Here is a 21,094-nt window from a genome sequence, read left to right on the forward strand (position 1 = left end):
CCATGATTTCCTGGCGCTGAGCGGCCACTAGAATGTCATCCATATAATGATACATTAATACTTCAGGCATTACAGTTCTAACAGGGCTAAGCACTTTTGCTACAAACCATTGACATATTGTGGGACTATTTTTCATTCCTTGTGGCAGCACAACCCAGTGGTATCTCTGTAAAGGAGCTTGCATATTGATGCTAGGGACTGAAAAGGCAAATTTAGGGGCATCGTCTGGATGCAGTGGGATATTAAAAAAACAATCTTTTAGATCAATGACAGTTAAATGCCAATCACGAGGAATCATGGTTGGTGATGGCAGCCCGGGTTGTAGGGCTCCCATGTCCTCCATAGCATCATTAATTTTTCTCAAGTCATGGAGCAAGCGCCACTTGCCAGTCTGTTTTCGGATAACAAAAATTGGTGAATTCCAGGGACTCGTAGAGGGAACAATATGTCCCTCAGAGAGCTGTTCTGCAACTAATTCTTGGAGGGCGTGAAGTTTTTCTATAGGCAGGGGCCATTGATCGACCCAAACAGGAGAATCAGTTTTCCAAGTTAATTTTAGGGTTTCACGCCCTGCAATGGCCCCACCTAAAAAGGCTTTTGGGTAGTTTGAATAAACATTCCCCATTGAGATAACACGTCTCGTCCCCATAAAACCATAGGGACAGGCAAAACAAACGGTTTAACAGAAGCTGTTTGACCATTCGAATCCTGAATCTGAATCAAATCAGAGCTTTGTCGGCTAGTTCCATAGCCCCCTATCCCAGCCAGCGCCTGAGAAACATTTGCTAGTGGCCACTGTGGGGGCCACTTAGCTTGGGAAATGACTGTAACATCCGCCCCTGTATCAATGATCCCACTTAACACCACTCGGTGATTTCCGCGAACTAAAGTACAGCGACACATGGGGCGCTTCTGGGTGATAGATTGGACCCATAAAATCTCAGGCACTCCTGTAGAGCCAAAAGCTCCCTGTCTTTGTTTCGGCTGGCCATCAGACCGGAGGCTAGTCACTTTAGGGATTAAGATCAATTGTGCTATTTTACTATCTTTTGGTATGGTACAAGGTGGAAACGGAGTCCAAACCATGATTTTAATTTCCAATTCACTATCAGAGTCAATTACTCCTGGCAATACAAAAAGACCCGACAGGGTAGCAGACGACCTTCCTATTAATAATGCTTGAGTCTGTGGTGGTAAAGGGCCAGTAACTTCAGTAGATAACAGATGAACAGAGGAATCAAGTAAAGTTACTGTGTGGGAGGTTGCCAGGTCCAAGCCGGCACTCCCTGTGGTTGCTGGGCAGAGGTCAGAAACCCTCCGGTCTCCTGCTCTCTCCCCTGCATATGAAAGGGCGCCGGAGCTGGTCGCGGAATTTGTGTCTGCACGCGCCGCGGATTCGCGTTCAGCTGCCGGTTTCCCTGTATGGGACGCCCATTCACATCAAACTTAGATTTACACTGATTAGCAAAATGCCTACCCTTTTGACACTTAGGGCAAACATTAGGCACTGAGGGTTTCTTTCCACTGCCGTTATTACGACAATCCCTTTTGATATGCCCTGGTTGTCCACAACCAAAACAGTTTCGTTTTTCACCTCCCCCAGGTCCCTGCATAGCTGCAAAAGCGGCGGCCATAGCCTCATATTTATGGTCCATCGTGCCAATCCTGTTACAAGCCTCTATCATTTCAACTATCGTGGGGTTTTGATTCGGGAGCGATTTTAAAAGTTTTTTGCAATCAGCATTAGCATTTTCTACTGCTAATTTCAGCAATAGGATCTCCCGAGCTTCGGCATTATCTATTTGCCGATCTAGAGCCTGTTTCAACCTATCAATAAATTGCATGTATGGCTCTCGGGGTTCTTGAGTAATGTTAGTAAAAACCTTTTGAGGTTTCTCAGAGTCAGGGATTTTCATTAAGGCCCTTCTCGCTCTCTCTCGAATTGCTTCTAAGGCATCTCGGGGAATATTTCTTGCCTGAGCGGCAGGGTCTGCGTGTTGCCCTGTCCCAGTAAGGTGTTCTATAGTCAAAGCAGCTAGAGCAGCATTAGCATTCCCCACATATTCCCTTAATAGCGTTTGTAATGCCGTTCTCCATTGAGATTCCCACATAGTATATTGTGTTGGAGTTAACAGCAACCGTACAAGAGATTTCAAGTCATGCGGGGTCATAACATACGTATCAAACACAGAGGACAGCAAGCTTACAAAATAAGGAGAAGAGAGCCCATGCTCCGTAATCGTACGGCGCAGTTCCTTTATGACCGAGAAAGATAAGGGTTCCCATTGAGCTGCTCCCCCTCTTCCCTGATAGACTACAGGAGCCACTATAGTCTGAGCTATTTCTAATTCCCCCTCTTTCAGCGCCTGGCGCTTGATTTCTCCCCAGACGTCATGAGGATCGGGGGGAAATAGATCAGGCTCCTTTTCAGGGTCTATGGGTCCGGGGTCAAAAGGGTCATCCTCAGGCGGGCAACCCACAGCACAGGCAACTGGTGGTGAGGAGACTTGCGGAATCGGCACAGCTACAGACTGCGAAGCTGGTGGTGCAGAGGGCGTGGGGGGCTTTTCCTTTTCTTGACTCTGTGCTTTTATCGTTTCATAAATTAGCCTCCATCGTGGGAGCATCCGCTGAGCCTCCTCGTTTCCAGAGGTGGCTGCATCCCAAAGTTTCACTCCCACCTCATCCCAAGCGTCTTGGGTAAAGATCGAGGAGGCCGTAATAGTAGGAATTTTTACCTGGACCCACTTTAGAATTAGCTTAAGGTCCTGGCCTGAAATAGTCTTTTTGCCATGCTTTTCAAGCAGGGCTTTCATCAAGTCATATACGTCTCTTTCTGGGGAGCTCATCTGATTCCCCATTTCCCAGTTTCCCGCAGCTCACCTCTCGTTCCAGACGGGGGTGATTGGCCGGCCTCTCCCGCTTTGTTTCAGCAGCTCCTCCAGTTCTGCAGGACTCGCAGCCGGCACCGTAAAGGCGTTAATCTGTCTCCGACAGCGTCTTCACATGAATCACGTCGGGGTCACCATTTGCCGCGATTGAGAGACGGAGACATAGCTTGATGCAAGCAAATGTCCGATTTTATTGTACATGTTCGAGACATTTATACTTTTTACTGTCAACGCGTAACAAAATGATTGGTTACTAAAATAATCATCACATACATATTGCAGAAATTGAGCTCCTTATAGGTTGAGTTAATTAGCTGATTTTTAACAAAAAGATCATTAATCTATAAGACAAGACAAGCCTCAAGATTTGTTTCTCAAGGTCATAACATCCTGTTAGTGAGCAGGCTGTTCTTGTTCCGCCACCGCAACTCCCTTGTTCTCTTGCCATATCCCCGCTTCACCACATGTACTTCTTCATATCGATAATTTTCCACTGTCCTTCGGCATTCCCTCCTTATCTTATCCTGTAGGCCTAAAAAGACTCAAATCCCACACAGCACCACCCACACTAAATGAGTAGATGAGCCCTGTTGTGTGGGGCATGGGAAGTGTAGGCAGGAGCCTGTCAAGGCTTTGGAGGCTGTCATCCTGTGGTGCTGGAATGGGTGAGAGACATGCACGTGGCTGCCACCTCGTATTGCCGTGACCGTGCTCAGATCCTGCACAGCCAGTGCACACAGAGAGTGTCCACAGAGAGTGTCCACACACCCTGTGTGTTGCTCATCCAAAGCATTTCCCTGTGGCCTTTGCTACTGTAATTCTCTGTCCCAAGCCACTGGCTGTAGAGCACTCTGCTGCAAAGGTGATGGCTGCCCCTGCCGTGTCTGTAGCTTTTGGTGGGTTCTTGGGTGCCCCAGCCCTGTCTGCCTGCTCATCCTGGCAGGAAAGGCAGGGAGTGATGAACCGTGATGAGAGAACTGCTCCAAGGAGTCCCAGAATGCCAGAATGGTGGGGGTGGGAAGGGACCTCTGGAGCTCCTCCAGTCCAACCCTCTGCTAAAGCAGATCCACCTAGATCAGGTGGCACAGGGACGTGTCCAGGTGGGGTTGTAAAAGCTGCTGAGAAGGAGCCTCCAGCCCCTCCCTGGGCAGCCTGGGCCAGGGCTCCCTCACCTCACACTCAAGAAGCTTCTCCTTGTGTTTATGTAGAACTTTTTGTGTTCCAGCTTTTGCCCATTACCCCTTGTCCTGTCACTGGAGACAGCAGAAATAAGTGCTGCCTGTTCCTCCTGACATCCACCTTTTAAATCCCGCTAAGTGTTGGTGAGATCTCCCCTCAGTCTTCTGTCGGCTGAACAGTCCCTGGTCCCGCAGCCTTTCCTTGGAGCACGTGCTCAGGCCTCTGACAGGCTTCCGAGGTGCTGGGAGCCTGCCCTGGAGGACACGTGCCAGGCCTCCGAGGTTCCCTTTGCATGGAAACCCAGAAGAACAGGGGAGGGGTTGTGCCCAGGCAGCAAGGTCTGCCTGTCGTGCTGATGGGGTGTGTGAAAGAACACTTGCAGAGGCCTCGTCTGAGAAGGCAGCTCCTCTGAGAGGTCTTTTGGATGAACCAAGTTCCTTTGCACTGTAAGCACGCAAAAGAGCATCTGGGATGTCAGGAGAGTCACCCATGAAGGAACACAAAGTGAGTCCCAGCTCCCACGCCTGCAGCAGAAAGCTCCATCCCTCCCAGCAGGGTTGGAGGGCAGGTCTGCACCTTGAGCAAAGCTCCCGGAGCAGGGAGGAACAACAGCCACCTCTCAGCAGCTCAGTCCTCCTGAAAGCCTCTGCAGGTTCCTGCTGGGTCACATCCAAGCAGGCAATGCCAGGCTGGGGCAGGGAGTGGGGGCCGTGCAGGAGATGTGGCTGTAGCTCTTGTTCCTTGCCGCGGAGGTTGCGGCTCTCAGCCCAGGATGCGACTCTCAGCTGGGTGGGAAGAAATCCAGCTCTACTCAATGTGAGGGACAGCAGAAATGTTCACTTTATTACAAACAGGCTTCAACTTACAGACAACACAGGCTCCAAGCCAGCCCAGCAACAGCAGCTGATAGGTCATTCAACACAAGGTCACCTTTTCATGTTCATCCCACTTGCGGTTTCTGCCATAAGCAGCTGCTTCATGGTTCACATTCTCCCTCCTCAAAGTTGTTTACCACTTTTAGCCAAGGACAGCCCGACCTTGAGTGAACACAACGCGGCCTGCTGCCTACATGGCAGCAACTACTTTAATCACGGCCCTTACTCTGCTCTTGGTCGTGCACCAAATCCATAGAACTAGAGCCCAGGCTGTCTTGCCCCAGCGGGCTGAGCATTATACCCCGGGATCCATGTCCATGCTCCCTCAACTGTTCCTCCACAGTTCCTCAGACACTTTCTAGAACTGGGGGATCAGAATACGGCCCAACAAACCAAATGTCTCTTTCCTAAATGTGCTGGTAGAGCAACTATCTCCTCATCCCATCTGATCAGGTGTTCAGTTGGTCACCTGCATGTGCAGTTTTCTGTTTCCTCCTCAAGGATCCTGAAGGAAGCCAGGGAGAGCCTGATGGCCAAAATGAAGAGGAGTCGTGCTCTTGGAGAGGAGCTGGAGCTCTTGATCAGCAAGCTCTGCAGCCCCAAGGAGCTGGCCTAGTACCAGATGTTCCCTGGCGATTTGGTGCTGCGGGTGTTGCCTCAAACAGAGGGTGTCTGGCTGGGACAGCAGTCTGTGGGAAAAGTGGTTTGACCCCAAATGTGGCTTTATGGGCTTCCCTCCAGCTGCACCTCATCCCTCTGAAGATCATCCCATCCCCACAAAGCCCCCCTCAGGCATCACAGTGTCCCTGCTCACCTCAGAGCCAAACACTTCCAGGAGCTGCCTGCCTGGGACACAGCATCAGCATCAGCATTGTCCCAGGAACAATGGACAATGCTGCAGTGACAATGGCAGGAGTTCCTGAAAGAGGTGGAGCCTTTGGAGGAGGAGAGACAGCCTGGTAAGGAGGGAGTCACAGCAGATGAGGGGATGAGCCCTGAGCTGGGGCTGCCATGACACTCCCTAAACTGGGGATGAGTCTAAGTGGAGACACAACCCCAGCTGCTGAGCATCCCCTTGGGTGAGCGTTACAGCTGCGTTGGGCTTAGAGCCCTGCTGGGCTTTAGGTTAAATCTTGTCAGGGATAGGACTGGGTTGAAGTCTCATTGGGATTTGGACTGGGTCAGGATGAGGTTAAATCTATCTATTGAAGGTTAGGCCTGGGTTTGCACCTTCCCCTGGGATTTGGGCTAGTTTAGGATTAATTGAACTCCTGTATATGTAGGGTTAGGAGTAGCTTAGGATTTTGGGGCTTGAGCTAGGTTAGGCTGAGTTCAAATCCTGCCCATTTAGGGCTATGAATGGTGCATGCTTCAAGCACTGCTGGGTTTTGGGCTGATTCAGTGTTAGGTGATGTCAGAGGCATGTAAGGTTTAAGCTGGTGTTTAAGACCCTGTTGAGGTTTGATTTCCAGGTTCACTTCAGTCGTGTATATTTAAGGTTCTGTCTGTGTGAGGGTCAGGATTCTGTACAGGTTTGGGCTTGGTTAGGGTTAGGTGAAGTCTGTGCTTCCACCAGAGGCATCCTGAGCTCTGTGTCATCAGCACTGGGCAAGGAACAAGGCTGTCAGGGTCGGTCCCTGCTGTTTGTTTGCAATGGGAACTTCTTCAGCGTGAATTGTCAAATACTGATGAGTAACTTGGACTCTGCATTGGTGACGTGGATTGGAAGAAGTTAAAAGCAGCCCAAGGGATGGAGCTGTGTCAGCACTCTAATTCTGCCCTTGTGGATGTGTCAGAGATGGAATTGTCATTGTCCAAGGGATGAGCACATTCACTCTCTTTCCTTCCCCCTCTTGCAGAATGTAGAGGAGTGGTCACCTGATGTGTTTGCACACAACGATGCCCGTGGGGATCACGCACTGAAACTCCTTTGCTCTGAACTCCTTGCACACTGGGATGTGATCAAGTGTCTCAAGGTCAGTAGGTAGAAGATGTGTCTCTACTTCTATCTTGGATTGGATTCCAGTTCTTTCTCATTCTGCTGTGCTCTCTTTGAAATGCAATGTTAGCCCTATTGGAAGGCTTTGTGGACACTGCCCTTTCCCCAGGAAGCAAGAGCAAATGTTATTGAAGTCGTGTTTTTAATTGGAATGGGATCCCTTGAAGCAGATGGGACCCCAACCATACGTCCCCGTGAAAGCCTTGGGGAATGTTACTTTGGAGCATTTGTGTTCCACATGCAAATGTTGCATTTGTTAACACTGATGGGAAGGATGGTGCCATGCTCCTGTGTTCCACAGCCCTCTGAAGTGCTTCAATGCTTCAGTACTGAAGCGGGGCTTAGAAGAAAGATGGGGACAAACATTTGATCAGGGCCTGCTGCACTGCTGGTGCTGCTGGGTTTTAGTTTAGGCTGAGCTGCTGCAGCAGCCTGATGGTGTGTTTGATGGGAGCAGTGGCCTGCAAGGTAAGAGCAGGTCTGTTCTGGATTTGGTTCCCTATGGGGAAAATGCTCTTGGCAGGTTCTCTGTCAATATTGAACCTGGGATCTAAAGCCTTCAGAGGCTTCATCTTGCAGATCCAAAGGCTGACTTAAGGTGCTGTTTGGGCTGAAGACTGGGTGTGAACGACAGTGTGTTTTCCTCTCTTTACTGTGCTGTGACTCAGGAGGGTACTGGCACAGAGCTCATGATCAGATCCCCATTCGAGCTGCGTTAGCCCGTCCCGTAGCTCTGCTGCTGCCCCTCTGGGCTGTGATCAGTGACACTGCTATGTCCAAACTTGTGCTTTCTGTGTGACCAAGAGAAGGCAGGAAATGTGGGCAGCTTGCAGCCTTGAAAGAGATGTGGAGGGGTCTGTGTTGTAGTGGTGCAGGCTGTATTCATTCAAAGATGTAGAGAAGCTGGGTAATGCACAGGCAGAGACATACACAGGCAACACAGTACAACCAACAGAATTGACTCAAAGCCACCCTTCCTTGGCTGGCTACCTCCTTATATGCTGCTTCTGCCCATGTGATCAGCCAGGGCCCAATTGAGTACCTTGCAGCACCTGTGTGTGATAATTGGAGAAGCTTGCCAGCTGCATTAACTTGTCCCTACCATCTTTATTCAAGCTGGCTGCTCCAAGCCACATTTGTGCCTACAGTTCCCCCCTTTTTCTTTTGTGAACCAGCCAGCCTTCAGCAGCACATTTCAAAATTAAAGGTACAAGAAGAAAACATCAATATTGTTACCCATGGCCATGAGTTTACAACAAAAGGTCAATAACAGCTCCACTGCTGAACAATACAACACAGAAATCCATCAACTCCAACAGAATGTGCTGTGTGTTGCTAGGAGGGACGCACACTGGCGACAAGGGATGAGTTCTCTGTGCTTCCACTGAGGTTTCTAGTCACTGAATGTAGTTTCAGACTCTTGTTTCACTTCTTTAGCACGCTGATCTGTGAGCTGGAAATATCTCTTCATCTGTAGAAAACACACCATTTCTGCTTTCAAGTTTCCATTGGCTGTCCTGTGAAGTTCTCCAGGTCTTTGAATGTGATGCAGATTGCTGGAGGAATTTGCAGCAGCCACAGCTGACAGGTTTTCCATTTCAACAGGGTGATGGGTTGAGGATGGATCACTTGGTTCTTTCCTCAAGATTGTTTTCTCCATTGCTCTTACAGTCATTAAGGCCTTTTGGTTGATGTGCCTTGATCCACGTTGCTGGAATCCACCGGGGACCTCGCTCTGTAACGCCACAAGCGCAGCCTCTTCCCCACGGGAACAGATCTGCAGGCCCTTGCCACTCTCCAGTAGTGGGATTCTTACACCAAACTTTAGGTTTGTCAGCAAGCTCCAAATCCCGACTCATTTGGGCAAAGTGTGTTAATGCTGGTGCTTCATTCCGGTTTGCCACGGTTCTGAGATGATTCCCTGTAGAAAGGGCTTTCATGAGTCTGTCTTGAGGGCTCACCCCCTCTTCCCCCGTTTTCTGTTTCTCTATCAGCCCCTTTAGAGCTTGGTGAGTACGTTCGATCGTGGCTTGACCAGTAGAGTTCCCTGGGATCCCAGTGGTGTGTCTGACACCCCATAAGTTCAGGAACTCACATGTTCTACTGGCTCTATATCCCCAGCCATTGTCAGTTTCTCTCTCGTGGAACACCAAGGACTGCAAAGCAACTCCTCCAATGTCTTATGACACCTCGAGCACTGACCCTCGTTAAGGCTGTGGCCCAAACCATGTCCCAATAGGTATCAATTGGTATCATGCAGGCCATGTGGAAACAATACCCTGAGCGTCCCATGTGGTCAGGTCAAACTGCTTTGCCAGCATTTTCATTTGCCAGCAACTCATCCGTGAGAGGAACGAAAATGACGTCTGCCTCAATCCCTGCTGTTGCCAGCAGACGTTTCCTGCCCTTAACTATTATTTTCACAATGGCCTCTGGTCTCGTGGTGATTGTTTTTGGCAAATTCTATGGCAAAAACATCCGCTCCAGGATGCTCAATGGGTCTCTTGCTCCTGAATCCCATTGCATAAGAGTGTCATTCCATGCTGGTTTTGACTGATCACAGCAACGTTAACTGACAAGTCAGGATCATATCAGTGACTGTAGTTATTGACTGTCGTGTTTCCTGTCTTTTCTATCGCTGGTATTTGCTGCCAGGACAGTTCCCGCGCACTGTCAGCCTCTGCTGAGCCTTTAGCAAAGGCGTTAGTGGCGCAAGAGCCTCATTCGTGAGACCACATGTGGTTCGTGCCCATTGGATATCACCTGTCAGCTTCTGAACATCTGTTCAATGAGCAATTTCTGGTTTAATTGCCACCTTCTGAGGATAAATGCGTGCCCTTGTGATAATGTGACCTAAACATTGCCAGGAGGCGTGCACTTGTACCTTCTCTGGCGCGATCACCAACCCGGAGATGCCCAACTGTCGCTTCCCTGCTGGCACAATCTGATGCTGCTGCAGGTCTTTTCCTGCACTCAGGATGTCATCCCTATAATGGTAAGATAAAACACGAGGGGATTTTTTGTGTACATTTTCTCAGTCCCACAGATCACACGACTTCTTTCACCAAGGTGTGAAAATGCTGGCCAAGCACTTTGACCTGACCACATGGGACGCTCAGGGTATCGTTTCCACATGCCCTGCATGCCAGAATCAAATCGGCCTAGGAGCAGGAGTCAATCCCAGGGGTCTGGCACCATGAGGAACATGGCAATGGGCTGTCACAGTCTGTGCTCCCTTTGGACGATTTAAACCAATACATGTCACTATTGATACCTATTGGGCCATGTTTTGGGCCGCAGCCTTAACGAGGGTCAGTGCTCGAGGTGTCATAAGACATTGGAGGAGTTGCTTTGCAGTCCTTGGTGTTCCACGAGAGAGAAACTGACAATGGCTGGGGATATAGAGCCAGTAGAACATGTGAGTTCCTGAACTTATGGGGTGTCAGACACACCACTGGGATCCCAGGGAACTCTACTGGTCAAGCCACGATCGAACGTACTCACCAAGCTCTAAAGGGGCTGATAGAGAAACAGAAAACGGGGGAAGAGGGGGTGAGCCCTCAAGACAGACTCATGAAAGCCCTTTCTACAGGGAATCATCTCAGAACCGTGGCAAACCGGAATGAAGCACCAGCATTAACACACTTTGCCCAAATGAGTCGGGATTTGGAGCTTGCTGACAAACCTAAAGTTTGGTGTAAGAATCCCACTACTGGAGAGTGGCAAGGGCCTGCAGATCTGTTCCCGTGGGGAAGAGGCTGCGCTTGTGGCGTTACAGAGCGAGGTCCCCGGTGGATTCCAGCAACGTGGATCAAGGCACATCAACCAAAAGGCCTTAATGACTGTAAGAGCAATGGAGAAAACAATCTTGAGGAAAGAACCAAGTGATCCATCCTCAACCCATCACCCTGTTGAAATGGAAAACCTGTCAGCTGTGGCTGCTGCAAATTCCTCCAGCAATCTGCATCACATTCAAAGACCTGGAGAACTTCACAGGACAGCCAATGGAAACTTGAAAGCAGAAATGGTGTGTTTTCTACAGATGAAGAGATATTTCCAGCTCACAGATCAGCGTGCTAAAGAAGTGAAACAAGAGTCTGAAACTACATTCAGTGACTAGAAACCTCAGTGGAAGCACAGAGAACTCATCCCTTGTCGCCAGTGTGCGTCCCTCCTAGCAACACACAGCACATTCTGTTGGAGTTGATGGATTTCTGTGTTGTATTGTTCAGCAGTGGAGCTGTTATTGACCTTTTGTTGTAAACTCATGGCCATGGGTAACAATATTGATGTTTTCTTCTTGTACCTTTAATTTTGAAATGTGCTGCTGAAGGCTGGCTGGTTCACAAAAGAAAAAGGGGGGAACTGTAGGCACAAATGTGGCTTGGAGCAGCCAGCTTGAATAAAGATGGTAGGGACAAGTTAATGCAGCTGGCAAGCTTCTCCAATTATCACACACAGGTGCTGCAAGGTACTCAATTGGGCCCTGGCTGATCACATGGGCAGAAGCAGCATATAAGGAGGTAGCCAGCTAAGGAAGGGTGGCTTTGAGTCAATTCTGTTGGTTGTACTGTGTTGCCTGTGTACGTCTCTGCCTGTGCATTACCCAGCTTCTCTACATCTTTGAATGAATACAGCCTGCACCACTACAATAGTTTGTGTTGGTCTGTGTAAGCTCCTCCCCTTCCTGACATTCCTGCCAGAGTCATCACCCAGATGCTATGCTTCCCCAGCTCATTTTCAGCCTCTTGTCTGGCAGTGTGTTCTGATGATGGAGCTGCTTGATCCTGCTGGGCTGCATCCACAGGGTGACTACAGCTCTGTGGGTGGTCAGTATCATCTGGACATGTCCTTTCCACTTTTCCTTCAATGGTCCTCAACTATTAAGTGAAATCAACTCAACAGACAAGTAAATAGAAATACATTCCATTCCAAGGGCCCCTGAAAGAAATCTTTGCTTTAAGAGCCATAGGAACCAAAGCTCACACTTCTGGACCCCTCCGTCGTCATCTGCATTCAAGGTGTAGCTAAGGAAATGGCTGTGGCTGTGTAGATACTCTGAACAAAACAAGGAGGAAGGTCAAAGGAGCAGAGCAGAGCATTTCAGGGGACCTTGAAAGAAGAGAGAGTGGGTATCAACTATTTGAGTCCTATAGTCAAAAACAACTATGTGAAAATAGAGAAAGATCTTTAAAGCACACGGGAGAAATGCCCCTGTCAAACACTCCCTGTGGGGCTGGTTTTGCCTCCCTCTGGTTTTTCATGAATAATCTTACAATTAAGCTGGGAAATCACTGGGGATGTCTCTGTCTCTGGAGAATCTTGTCTCAGCAGCATGGGGGAGCATCCTTTGCGTGGTGAGTGGCCTTTGATAAGAAAGATCTCAGACTGCTCCACTCATGTCTGCTGGCAAAGAGGCACGGTTGGATTTGGTGTAGCTAAGCAACTCCTGAATGGCTCTGGCTGTGTACATGTTCTCATCAGAAAGCAAGGAGGAAGGGCAAAGCAGCAGCGCAGAAGAGAGAAGGGTACCCACTATTTCAGGCCTATGGCCAAAGCCAACTCTGTGAAATCACAGCGACAGGGACTTCTCCCGTGGCCTTTAAACATCTGTCAAACAGTCCCTGTGGTGCTGGTTTTTCTCCCTCCATCTTTCCCATGACTAATCTTACAATTGAGCTGTGAAATCCTTGGGGATGTCTCTGTCTCGGGGAAATCTTGTCCCAGCAGCATGGGGGAGCATCCTCTGCATGGTGACAGGCCTTTGATAAGAGGGATGTCAGAGTGCTCCACTCACTCAGCTGCTGGCAGAGGCATCCTTGTCTTTGTGCAAATGCTCTCTGTTGATTCAGTAGTAGAGACAGTCGTTTGTCTCTTTGTCCAACTCCTGTTGCAGGAAAGAAGTGGCCATGAAGGTTTCATCAAAGTCCAGGTTGTTCACGCTGGCTTCAGTGAGGAGCTGCTGCTGCTCCTGGCCATCCTGGAGCTGGTGGATGTGGTGCCCGTGTGCCGTCCGCTCTGGCTCGTGTTCTGCGGGGCTGTTTGGTTCTGTGAGCTCCAGAAGTGGAGAGTCACGGTTCGAGATGGTGATGAAGCTGCTTTCTGAGTCAGAGTCACTGTCCACATTGCTGTTGAAGCTGGTTTTGGTGTCAAAGCCTCCACGTCGGTTGGTGTAGAAGAAGGCTTCCCAGTCCAAGTCCCCTTGCAGTGGCCCCAGCTCCGGCTGCTGCTCCGGGCTCAGCAGGGCAGGGCTGCAAAGTCGAGCCACCTTGGCCATTCCTGCAGGCGATGGCTTCTTGCGCTTCTGCCCGGATCCGCCATCCGCTGCAGTCAGGGTCTGGTTGCTGGTGGCTTCTTCAAACTCCTTCAGCCGCTGCTGCACCTCCCTGTTGACAGTTAGGATGGAAGTGTAGGTGCCAGAGGAGGTGTCTGTGCAGGTGAGGCTCCCTGTGCCTTGTGGGGCTGTTGCAGGACAGGCCGGGTGGCTCTGTGCTTGGGGCATCCTCCGCTGTTTGCAGGCAATGTCTCTGCTCAGTTTAGTGTCAAGTTCTCCACATGAGTTGGTGTTGCAGATGGCTTCACAGTCAAAATCCTCTTCCAGTGCCCTCAGCTCCGGCTGCTGCTCCTGGCTCAGCAGGACAGGGCTGCAAAGCCGAGACACCTTGGCCATTGGTTTGGGTGATGGCTTCTTGTGCCTCTGCCCTGCTTTGCCATCTGCTGCAGCCAGGGTCTGGTTGCTGGTGGCTTCTTCAAACTCCTTCAGCAGCTGCTGCAACTCCCTGTTGACATCGAGGATGGAAGTGTATGTGCCAGAGGAGGTGTCTGTGCAGCTGAGGCTCCCTGTGCCTTGCGGGACTGTTGCAGGACAGGCTGCGTGGCTGTGTGCTGGGGGCATGCTCCGCCGTTTGCAGGCAATGTCTGTGTTCACTGTGGTGTCAAACCTTGTTTCCCTGTCAGGGTCTCCACGTGGGTTGGCTTTGAAGGTGTCTTTTCTGTCCAAGTCTGCTTTCAGTGCCCCCAGCTCCGGCTGCTGTTCCTGGCTCAGCAGGGCAGGGCTGCAAAGCCGAGACACCTTGGCCATTCCTGCAGGCGATGGCTTCTTGCGCTTCTGCCCAGATCTGCCATCCGCTGCAGTCAGAGACTCGTTGCTGGTGGCTTGTTCAAAGTCTTTGAGCAGCTGCTGCAACTCCCTGTTGACACCGAGGATGGAAGTGAAGGTGCCAGAGGAGGTGTCTGTGGTGGCCAGACTCCCTGTGCCTTGCGGGGCTGTTGCAGGACAGACCGTGTGGCTGTGTGCTGGGGGCATCCTGCTCTGTTTGCAGGCCCCACTCTTGAGCCTCTGGGCATATTCGGGGTGAAGTGTCCAAAAGCCGCCTCTGCCTGGCTCCCCCTTCTCCTGGGGCACCCTGATGAAGCTCTTGTTCAAGGAGAGGTTGCGCCGGATGGATCTCTAGAGCCAGAAGAGAAGCAGCAAAGCAAAAGCAATGGTGAGTGTTGGGCTGGTGCTGCGGCACCGAGCTGTGTGGGGCTGGGGGAAAGGCACATTGTGGCCTGGGGGCAAAGAGAGGAGACAGCAATGTCAGGGCATCCTGGGCTCCATGGGCAGAAGAAGCTTTTGTGTGTCTTGTGCAGAGCTTGGTTAGGAACATAACCAAAAACAAAAGAAAGGAAAAGAAGAAAGAGGAAAGGGAAATAGGGATAGGAAAGGAAAGGAAAGGAAAGAAGGAAAGGAAAGGAAAGGAAAGGAAAGGAAAGGAAAGGAAAGGAAAGGAAAGGAAAGGAAAGGAAAGGAAAGGAAAGGAAAGGAAAGGAAAGGAAAGGAAAGGAAAGGAAAGGAAAGGGAAAATAAGAGGGAAGGAAGGAAAGAAGGAAGGAAAGAAGGAAGGAAGGAAGGAAGGAGGAAAGAAAAAAAAAAGGAAGACAGGAAAAAAAGGAAAAAAACCCCAAAAATGTTGAAAAACACACACACAAGAAAGAAAGAAAGAAAGAAAGAAAGAAAGAAGGAAAAGAAAGAAAGAAAAAAGGAAAGAAAAAAAGGAAGGAAGAAAAGAAGAAAGGAAGAGAGAAAGAAAGAAAGAAAGAAAGAAAGAAAGAAAGAAAGAAAGAAAGAAAGAAAGGAAGAAAGAAAGAAAGGGAAAGAATGTAAGACAAGGAAAGAAAGAAAGGAAAGAATAAAAAGAAAGAAAGAAAGGAAGGAAAAAAGAAAAGAAAAAAGGAAGAGAGAAAGAAAAAAAGAATAAAAGAAAGAAAAAAGAAAGAAAGAAAGATCAAAAGAAAGAAAAAAGACAGAAAGAAATAAAGAAATTGAGAAAGAAAAAAGAAAGAAGGAAAGAAAGGAAGAAAGAAAGAAAAGAAAGGAAGAAAGATAGGAAGAAAGAGAGATAGAAAGGGAGAAAAAAGAAAGAAACAAACAAACAAAAGGAAAGAAGAAAAGGAAGGAAGGAAGGAAGGAAGGAAGAAAGAAAGAAAGAAAGAAAGAAAGAAAGGAAAGAAGGAAGGAAGAAAGAAAGAAAGAAAGAAAGAAAGAAAGGAAGGAAGGAAGGAAGGAAGGAAGGAAGAAAGAAAGAAAGAAAGAAAGAAAGAAAGAAAATAAGGAAGGAAGAAAAGAAGAAAGGAAGAGAGAAAGAAAGAAAGAAACAAAGAAAGAAAGAAAGACAAGGAAAGAAAGAAAGGAAGGAAGAAAAAGAAAGAAAGGAAAAAGAAAAGAAAGAAAGAGAGAAAGGAAGAAAGAAAGAAAGAAAGAAGGAAAGAAAGAAAGAAAAAAGAAAGAAAGAAAGAAAGAAAGGTAGAAAAAAGAAAGAAAGAGAATAAATGTAAGAAAGAAAGAAAAAAAAGAAGGAAAGAAAGAAAGAAAGAAAGAAGGAAAGAGAAAGAAAGAAAGAAAAAAAGGAAAGAAAGAAAGAAGGAAAGAGAAAGAAAGAAAGAAAGAAAGAGGAAGAAAGGAAGAAAGAAAAATAAAAGAAATGAAGAAAGAAAAAAGGAAGAAAGAAAGAAAACAAAAGGAAGAAAGGAAGAAAGAAAGAGAGGAAGAAGAAAAAAAGAAGAAAGGGAGAAAGAAAGAAAGAAAGAAAAGGAAAGAAGAAAAGAAATAAAGAAAGAAGGAACGAAAGAAAGAAAGGAAGAAAGAAAGAAAAAAGGAAGAAAGTAAGAAAGAAGGAAAGAAAGAAAAAAGAATGAAAAAGTAAGAAGAAAGAAAGGAAGGAAGGAAGAGAGGAAAAACAAAATATAAAAAAATATAATTACAAACAAAGGAAGTGATAAAGATAAAGAAAGAAGGGGAGAAAGAACTTTAAAGGAAAAGAAAGAGAAAGAGAAAGAGAAAGAGAAAGAGAGAAAAGAAAGAAGGAGGGAAGAAAGGAAAAAACAAAATATGTAAAATTAAACAAAATCCCATTTGAAAAAAAATTGAACAACAGAGGAAAAAAAAGAAGTGGAAACGAAGAGCAGGAGCACAGAAATCCCTGCAAACAGTCCAGGCTGTGCTCAGTGCACAGCCACAGCTGAACGGCACTGTACAATGGTCACACATTGCAGCTGATGTCTCTGCTCCCCATCTGCCCTCCTCAGCCCAAACTCCCTGCAGCCCGGGCTGCCTCTGTTCTTCCCTGGCTGCTTCACACCTTGAGCATTCCTGCCTGCAACAGCCCTCTGCAGAGAAGGGCTGGAAACCTTCCTGCCTTTGTCACTAAGCACAATTGATGATGAGCACGGTGAGGATCCAGCCGTGAGCTGGAGGAGAAACCACCCCACTGGCACACAGCTCCTGTCCTGAATCCCTCCCGTAGGTGCCCCCAGCACAGGGGATGGGGAGGAACCAGGTGACCCTGGAGAGGAACCAGCAGGTCCCCTTCTCCCTTCCCTTCCCTTCCCTTCCCTTCCCTTCCCTTCCCTTCCCTTCCCTTCCCTTCCCTTCCCTTCCCTTCCCTTCCCTTCCCTTCCCTTCCCTTCCCTTCCCTTCCCTTCCCTTCCCTGTGCTGGGCTTCAGGAGCTGCTGCACACCCCCCTGCCTGAGGACAAGGTGGCCACACCTGGGCAGGGGGTTGCAGGGTTGTGCCCAGCCCTGCCTGGAGCAGCCCCCAGGATGGTTGGCACGCTCTGGCTTTGGGCTGGCAGGAACACAAGGGGAAGGATGAGCCACCCGGGTCCCTCCTGCCCTGCCCCGGCCCACAGAGCCTCAGCCCCAAGCTGCTGCCCATCCCAGCCCCTCCTCAGCAGCTGCCCGTGCTGCTCTCCTCCCAGCAGCACCCAGCATCCCCGCAGGCCCTTCCCCTGCACGCTGGGGCTCTGCAAAGCCCTCCCCAGCCCTGTGGGCACAGGGGCTCAAAGGCAAGAGCTCTGCCAGTCTCCTACCTGCCAGCTGGGATCAGCGTGTCGGAAGTAGCTGAAGTTGTCCCTGATCCACTTGTAGATGTCAGAGAGGGAGATGCTGGGCTTCTGGCTGGCTTCCATGGCCATGCAGATGAGGCTGGCGTAGGTGTAGGGTGGCCTGACAGAAGGGTTGCTCCTGTGGCCAGTGTCCTGTGTGAGCTCAGGGCTCAGCACCGTTCTGGAGGCTGAGGAGGAGATGGGCTGGCAGGGGGAGTGGGACAGAGCCCCGCAGGCGGGCTCAGCAGCCAGGGCTGAGCACGGGGCAGCCAAAGTGGAGCAGCGCTGAGAGCTGGGGGGGTCAGGGCCGCCCAGGCAGCAGGAGGACTTGGCCAAGCTGGTGTTGGCCAAGGAAAAGTCCTTCAGCCACAGGAGACTGGTCAGATTGTCATCTGAGTCCTCCAAGCTGAAGCTCCTCCCTGCCTCAGTGGCTTCCCAGTCGCTGCTGGAGCTGCCTTGAGCCATGTCTGGGCGTGCTGGCTGCTCCTCCATTCCCCGAGCCCACGGGAAGGGAAGGGAAGGGAAGGGAAGGGAAGGGAAGGGAAGGGAAGGGAAGGGAAGGGAAGGGAAGGGAAGGGAAGGGAAGGGAAGGGAAGGGAAGGGAAGGGAAGGGAAGGGAAGGGAAGGGAAGGGAAGGGAAGGGAAGGGAAGGAGACCCGGGGCAGCCGCTGCACGGGCGAGAGGCAGCGGTCTGAGGCTCCCCGAGGCTCCGCGACTGTTTTCTCTCGGCTCGAAAGCCGCAGCGCCGGCGTGTGTGAGGCAGAAGGCAGCGGGCAGCGAGCAGCCCGAGCAGCCGGCTGTGAGTGCGGCCCCCGCTCCCGGCCGAGCCCCCGCAGCCGCGCACCGGTCCCGGCCCGAGCCGCGCGGCCGCGGTTCAAAAGACGCCGCAGGCGCGGGACGGGGCCGGCGCTGCCCCGCGCACACACAAACGGCCTTTTCTGCCCCGACACGAGGCTCGGGGCGGCCACAGCCCGTGCCCGGCCCCCGCGCCGGCAGCACACGCGGCCCGGGACGCTTCTGCTCGGCTTCTCCGGCCGCAGACGAACGAGCCCGAGCCGCCGCTTCCCGCCCCGCCGGCGGCTCCGCTCCCTCAGCGGCAGGAGCTGTCCCTGCCGGAGCTCTCCTGAAGCCGGCGAGGGCCGGAGCGCGGCCTCCGGCGCGGCCCTGGGCTCTTCCGAGCAGCCGGGGACAAAGCACTTGAGGCCCCGCTGCTGCCGTCCCCGTGCCGCCCCTTCACGGGCTCTGGCACCCGCCAGCCTTCCCCCACCGCTGCCCCGTGCTGCCCCACACCGCTCTCTGCAGAGCTTTGCAGCCAAGAAGATATTCTCTCCGCTCTGGTACAGCCCTGTCTGGGTGATGCACCATTGCCAAGAGGTTACAATACGTAGCAAGAACACAATACAAGACAGCTCCCACAGCACAGTAAATCCATCAGCAACAGAATGAGACTCACAGCTATTATTTGGGCCATCATGTTCCCAGGCCCCTTCATCCTTTTCACAAAGTCATGCAGCCAACTTAGCAAAGCTATCAAGGTTAGAGCCCACCTCAGAGCCAGGGTAGTAGCAGCGTGTTCCCAAACATTGGGAAGTGAGAGAGAAGCTGCATTGCAGCAAGGCTCCCAGACCAGCACAGGAGCTTTGCACTCAGGAGCTTACTACAATGACAATGCATGTGCTGTAAAACTGCTGTTATCTCGCCCCATCTTGGGCGCTAACAAGGTGTGTGGTGGTTTGACCCTGGGGATTTTTGGGAAGCAAAGTTTGGTGGAACCAAAGTTTGGGGAAGCAAAAGCTTGGAGAAGAAAAAGATTGGGGAAGCTAAGTTTGGGGAAGCAAAATGTGGGGAAGCCACAGTTTGGGGAAGCAAAGGAAAGGGAAAGTAAGTGGATGAAAGAAAAGCAAAGCAAAGCTTGAGCAAGCAAAGTAAAGCAAAGCAGAGTTTGGGGAAGCAACACTGAGGGAAGCAAAAGTTTGGGGAAGCAAAGTTTGGGTAAGCAAAGCAAAGCTTGGGCAAGCAAAGCAGAAGTTTGGAGAAGCAAAAGTTTGTGGTAGCAAAAGTTTGTGGTAACAAAGTTTGGGGAAGTAAAAGTTTGAGGAAGAAAAAGTTTGAGGAAGCAAAGCAAAGTTTAGGGAAGGAAATCAAAGCAAAGTTTGGGAAAGCAAAGCAAAGTTTCAGGAAGCAAAGAAAAGCAAAGTTTGGGGAAGCAAACGTTTAGGAAAGTAAAGCAAAGTTTGGGGGAGCAAAAGTTTGGGGAAGAAAAACATTGGGGAAGCAAAAGCTTGGGGAAGCAAAGTTGAGGGAAGCAAAAGCTTGGGGAAGCAAAGCAAAGGTTGGGGAAGGAAAGCAATGCTTGGGAAAGCAAAGCACAATTTGGGGAAGGAAAGCAAAGGAAAGCAAGTGGATGAAAGAATAAAAAGAATATGGAAGAGAAGTAAATCAAAGCAAAGCAAAGCAAGGAAAAGCAAAGGAAAGGGAAAGGCAAAGGGAAGGAGAAAATAGAGAGAAAAGAGAAAAGAAATGGGAAGAAAACAATCCCCAGTGATGAAGGAAGTAAGGAAAACACCAAGCAGTAGTAAAGGGAACGAAACAGGCACAGAAAGAGCAATGAAAACTCCATGGGTGTTTGGGAACTGAGGAAAAAAAGTGATGGAACGGGGAAAGAGACGAAAATGGATGAAACGCTTTCTGCCTCACACGCTCACGGCACTGCAGACACACAGCCTGGCTGAACTCAGCATTCAAGGCAGCTCTTCAAGGCACAGAAATCATGCATTATTAGATAAAACCCATTTTACTCTTTCCTTGAGCTTATGCCAGGGAACAAACAGCAAGTGCTGTTCTCCTCAACTCCCCAGGGGAACCCACAGCCCAGCCCAAACTCGTGACGTGGCTGGACTGCTCCCCTGGGCAGCCGTGCAGCTTGTGTCCACACTGAGCAGCAGCAGCAGAATGAACCAGAGCTCGAGGAACACCACAGGGCAAGGGTCACCCAGCCACTTGTAGTTTTAGGACTAAGCCAAAACAGGGCAACGAGAGAAGATTTAAGAAATGTGAAGAAAATGGCCATGTAAGATTTGTCCAAGTCACTCTCCCTCATCTTGAGCTCTGCAATTGAGAGAAACAAAGCCAAGCAAAATCCCCAACACAGCGCCACTCAATGTACTGACCACAGGATTGGCCTTTCTCACCCGCTCTTCCCGAGAGGTGTTTTTGCCCAGGTTACTGAAGGCATTTGCCACTTGGGCCAGATCACCTGATGGTAACAGCAGGAGGTTGATCATTATGGCAAGGTCACTGACAAACCTCTGAACTCCTGGAACCTTTTGGCTTGCAGACTTCTTTCACAATGTCCTCTGCCTTCTCCCCCAGGCTATTGTTTGCTTGCATCTCTTCCAGAAGAGTCTCTCGTGCTTCCCTCAGCATCCACAGCTCCCTCCCAATGGTGTCAGTGTGTTCTTGCTGTGGAAAAGAAAGAGGATGAGAATTGATCAGCCCTGCTACAGCGTTTTGCACCACTTCTGAACGTCATGACAAGAAATCTAGCTATTTAGTGCCCTGAAACTCCCACGGGGCTTTGACAGTGAGTGCATTACAAGTACAGCTATGTCTAAGGCTGATGTCTCTGCATTCAAACGTAGCTCTGTGATGCCAACCTTGAGAGCTGTGTTAAAGCAGTTTACCTTTGTGGCAAAAGACAAAGGGCTCCCACTGCTCAGCAAAGCTTTCCTGCCTCTTCTTTGAGCAGCTCCAAAGCCTGCTGTGGAACAGCCTCCAGTACAGTG

The sequence above is a fragment of the Colius striatus genome, chromosome 10 (assembly GCF_028858725.1).
Source record: "Colius striatus isolate bColStr4 chromosome 10, bColStr4.1.hap1, whole genome shotgun sequence".
Classification (NCBI taxonomy): Eukaryota; Metazoa; Chordata; class Aves; order Coliiformes; family Coliidae; genus Colius; species Colius striatus.